Below are 5,732 nucleotides of genomic sequence, written 5' to 3'. Positions count from 1 at the left end.
AAATTTATACTGTTACTAGCGGTGCCTGCAGACGGTTGACTAGACAGGTGAAGGTGGTTCAGGGCGGTGAGATAATTCCTCCTGCACTGGTAATACCATGTAGTGAACCACGTAGTCACGAAGAAGGGCGTGGCTAGACCTAACTTATTCCACGATCTGCAATGATAGACGCATGAAGACCAATTATTGTCGCCGTCATTTAGCGATATATTCAAAATTTGTTCGGGCTGGGAACCTGTTTAATTACATTCAATTTCTTTTCATTTGTACATATTCGCAGGGAAAGATAGAGTAGAAATGATAAAAAAAGTCATTATTTTTTTTTTCTTTTTTTAACACAAATGCATTCGAACACTACTAATATCTACGTGTGCCTCAGACCGATAAAAGATTGAAACAACAAAAGTAAAAATAAACATTGGTTTGGAGCTATTGAGGACAATGGAACAAACGTTGATCTCATAAAATAACAGCAAAATATATTGGAGATATGAGTGCATGAGGCTATCGTTAAATAACCAAGTTTGAAGGTACGACATCATAAGACATTTACATTTTGATTTTACGGTTTCGCTTTTTTGTTTTTTGTTTGATTGCTCGCGTTCCGGGAGGGGAGCGGTTAGAGTAATGTGTGCATGTGTATGTATGAAAGGGGGGAAGATTACACTAACTCATACCTACAGGCAGGTCTCTGGCATTGGAAATCTAATCTGTAAACTGCTGAATAGAGTGGACACTACTGTTACACAAAACAAACAGGGTAAATTTTGTTCAAAAGGAAACATAATGATCTGATTTTCTTCATGACAGTGGTGTGTCAGTTGCACTAATCAGTGCACTTATGTACGGCAGCTCATCTAATCACTCAAGACATGGTTCCTAAAAATATATTTTATATGTTTAATGCTAAGCGGTGTAATATCTAGACGCGGGACGTTATAGCTAATTCGACCATTTTAAAAGTTCTTCGAGAGAGCTTCGAGATATGAGAGCCTTCCTCGAACTATAGGATGGTGCCCATTAGAGCATATGAATACACGAAATCAGCCTTCTAAAGTGTATAATGATCTTTAACAATATGTATATATTTTTGATAACAAAATTCAACACATATATTTGCTTGATAGAAAAATATGAAACTGCCCCTTCATTTTTTTTTTTTTTTTTTGACGTGTCCTTGTTACGGCACATTTTGGTGAATTGCATATTTTGGTACCAGCACATTTTAGTAAAATAACCAACTTTCTGCTCCTCCACAATCATCACAAAAACAAATTGTAAGCGTAGTCAGTTTTCGTCCCCACCGAATCGCTTCGGTAGTCTAAGGGCACTATACGAAACCGCATGTTTGTGTGTGTGCCTGTGTGCATTTGTAAGTATGTTCAAAGTGGTAAGATTTGCTTCCTCTCTGTGCCGATTTTGCTTCTGATTGCTCTGAGTTATGAAGATAGGTAAGGGGTCTGAAACTCCAACGCAAAATTCTGAAATTCATGAATTATACAAATATATGATTTTTTTTTCCAGAATTGAAATTAACGGAAATTTTACTTCTCTTACATTTAAGAGTGGGTTTTGATTCTGCTTATATTATTTGGTAGGGCTTGGTTGGGACTACCAAAGTTCAATAAAGAATTCTAAAATGTATGAATTATGCAAATGTATGGAAATGCATGTAAAATTATGGAGTTTATTTTAATACTCGAAAATTCTACTATGTTTTAGAGTGGATGTGCTTGTTTTATCTTATAGGGCTTGGATTAGACTACCGATCCTAATCACAGAATTCTGCAAATAATTTATTATGGAACTTTATGGAAATGTATTCAATTTTTCAGTTTTTAACAAAAATGCTTCTTCTCTAATTCATTTAACAGTGTGTTTTGATTCTGCGTGTTCAATCTGATAGGGCTTGATTGGGACAGCCAGAGTTCAGCACAGAATTCTGAATTTCATGATTTAAGCAAATTTATGAAATCAATGTATTTTTAATGGAAAGTGAGAAAAAAATGCTTTTTCGACTTTTTTTTACAATGGATTTTGATTTTCGTTTTTCAATCTCATGGCTTGGTTGGCAATAAATGCCCAATTCGGAGATAAAGCACTGAATACACGATGACACACTATACGACGCCCCCAACACACCCACACGTACGCAGAACTTAGCCTAAGATGTTGCCCCTTTTCGAATCTTGGTGTGTTGCGAAGATGGTTCTGTAATGTGGTTCTCCCCGTACCATAGCCCCTGACAGTGGTCATGAATTACCCTCCAACCTTTGAATCTCTGGTGAGAACCTGGGTCCATGGTACATGAATATAACTTCAATGACCCGGAAGCGTTTGGATACCATAGAGTGGGACCTTTGTTTGTCTCAGATTGCATAGGTTTTCCCGCCCATACAGTTTCATCAACTTTACATTCGAATCAATGAAAAGTCGTTCAACATCAACTTTACATTCGAATCAATGAAAAGTCGCTCAAATTTAAACGACTTTAATCACTGCTCTACTCACACAACTAATTTCAAATCTTTGAACCTTCACTCACACTTCATGTCATTTTAAAGCTTCTTTTCTAATCAGTTGAAGAGAAATGCATTCATTTTAAAGACTCAAATGACATCATATTTGACGCCAGCTGGACAGACATTCAATTTTGTCCCAAGTATACCATTTTTATTTTCATTTATGGGAACAAAACATCGGATAAATTCAGTCAACATAAAGAAGTTTCCACGTGTTTCTTTTCACTTTGATATATTGGAATTTTCATTTCAAAGTTTCATATGATCAATTCATTTTGTATCGTATCCATTGCCTTCCTGCCCACCTTTCTTCCACTTTCAATTGTTTGTCCCCTCTACGGATGTAATAGTTGGGATGGACATACCAAGAATTTCTTATGCCCACGTCCATATTTACATATAATGTTGATCCCATTCTTAACCTCCCCGTGTCCATATTATGAGTTGATACAACTCAGCTGTATACATCTTTTTTTTTTTAATACAAGAGTAATCGCTATACCCGGGTGTCCCAAAAAAAGCGGAACGGTGGATTTTCAGTACCTTGCGTTCTAAAAGTGATATATTTTTTGACATCATTGGAAAGAACATCTTCCGCAGAAGACCATGATACCAAAATCATTAAATTTGGTTCAGTACTTTTTATTCTACGCTAATTTCTGTAAATGCAGTCATTTTCAATTTTTTGCTACTTATGAGATAATAATTTGGGTGCGACTCGCGTTCCATACGGTGAATTGTGTAAACTCGTTGATCCATGTCAACAAAAGATAACGCTTTCATATTGGGAGCGCGCGCGCACACACACACACACACACACACACACACACACACACACACACACTGTTTTTTTTCCTGGCCCGTGCCCAATGTGAAAGCTGTATCTTTTGTTGACATGGATCACCGAGCTTACACAATATTCACCGTATGGATCGCGTGTCGCACTCAATAATTTTTATCTCATAAGGCGCAAAAATCCGGCGAAATTTGACAATGGCTGCATTTTCAGAAATTGGCATAGAATAAAAAGTACTGAACCAAATTTAATGATTTTGGTATCATAGTCTTCTGCGGAAGATGTTTTTTCTAATGATGTCATAGGATATATAACTTTTAGACCGCAAGGTACTGAAAATCCACCGTTCCGCTTTTTTTGGGACACCCGGTATAGTCTTGCTGGCTGGTAAATGTTTCACCCGGTAATCCTTCCCGGATTCGAGATATCCGGTATACTCTTCCGTAGCAGGGTTAATGTCGTGTAGGAATAAACTGTACATGTATGTGTTTGTGTTAAAGTGGATTCATACAAGGTATTAGCTAGTATACGGCAATAACCCCATTTCGAGGTAGATTGATTTTCTAATTTAAACAGATGAGTAACTACAAAGAATATAAGCAACAACAACAGCAACGTATGCCTAGTGGTTGTAAATTCAGTTTCCTTGTGGTGAATTTTATTTCCTTAACCTTCTTCACGGCGGAACCGATGCAAATTTGAATGAGTTTTACATGTATTTTGCATTGAACACACTTTCCTCACGTTTATTTGATAAACTCACATGCCAATGAAATTAAATTGAATGAGCTAGTTACCTTTTTGAATGTTGATCTCGATGATCATTCAAATACACTCGAACTTGAATCATCCCATCGTTAAATCCAACGCAAAACTAATGAAATTCGGAGGGAAACCCTATTCTAGGTTTTCCCGGTCAATTTTATACCTTTGTCGTTCAAGTTCATATTCCGAGCATTCGATTGCACGCATTCCACGCTTGCAGCACTAAATTAGCAATCAAATTCAAGATCCGGTCATTCGAATTCACTATCAAAGCATTCAAATTTTTAAAGAGGAGCAATGAACATTTAGATTCATGTCAAGCTGGTCATTCAAATTCGTGAAAAGGCAACCTTGTTCCAAATAACTGACTTCAACTCTTTAAAAGAAGTCCTGAATTTAGTTAGTTTGGTACCGTGTATTCGTGTCTTTTTCATTGAGCTTTAGATTATATAGGGATCTGTGACTGAGGTTATATATTTTGCAGTACAGGTTCACCTTTTCATTGAAAATTTTGAAATCTGGCTTCACGAAAACGAATACAGGCACATGTCCCTCACGTAGAACATAACGTGGAGACTTCATGTGTGAGAGAGTGACAGCTCATGCTCGTAAAATATCCCACTTCATCCATTCATCGCAAAGAGCGGGGGTGCTTAACCCGGTGAAGTGGACAGGTCCTATTGCACTTTACATCAAACTGGGCCCCGTGGAAGACCAGCTATTGCAGCTGAATATGGGCTACCCAGCCATCTTCTTAGATGGAAAATAAAACAAACAAACAAAACAAACAAACAAAACAAACAAAACAAACAAAACAAACGAACAAACAAACTGACAAACACAAGGTACTGTATGCATACTGACGGGCATGATACAGAAGGTTGGTGGACACCTTCGGAGAAATAAAAGGCAATTTCGACTTATATTTCATTGAAACTGATAACATTGAACTTTGGATAACGTCTTGTTTGTTGTTTATTGCTATCTTATTGGTTTACCTATGTGGTATTATGTGAGATAATTGTGTGTCAGTTTGTCTTTAAAAGGGGTGGCTAGTAAGTGATCAATGGGAATCAGTGGGAATGCTGGGAATGATTTGTCCAATACTTATGGGATTCATTCATAAGAGTACATTACATATCTATTGTTGCGCGAAAATTATTTGCTTCAGAATTGTCTCATATTCAAGTAATGTACAGTTTAATGATTCCAGGTTAGCAAGCCTGTACAGTGATGGGGTGATTGTTAACATTAAACTGAACATTACTTGAATATGAGACCATTCTGAATCAAATAATTTTAACATAGCAATAGATATATAATGTATTCAATTCAAACTTTATTTCATTTTTCGAAAAGAACATAAACATTTCACTTTCTTTGGTAACAGAGAATAAGTTTACATATAATCAAAACAAAGTAAATTGAGAAAACATAATTGTGGAACCTTGGGGTAACAAATATGTTGTAATGAAAATTGACCGAAGTGATATAGACGATATAACATTACACAAAATATTGAAAAATAGAGGGACCCAGTAAAAAGGTAATGCTTGTAGAATGTGGGCCCCTCAGGTACAGAATGTCAATTGAAAATGAACTAAAGCAAAAAAGGGAAAAAAGGTTGGGAATAAATTCAGATAAAATAA

Source organism: Diadema antillarum, unplaced genomic scaffold, assembly GCF_040938485.1.
Source record: "Diadema antillarum isolate AM-2024a unplaced genomic scaffold, OU_Dant_1.0 scf00000196, whole genome shotgun sequence".
Classification (NCBI taxonomy): Eukaryota; Metazoa; Echinodermata; class Echinoidea; order Diadematoida; family Diadematidae; genus Diadema; species Diadema antillarum.
Note: the sequence above shows the minus strand (reverse complement) of the source record.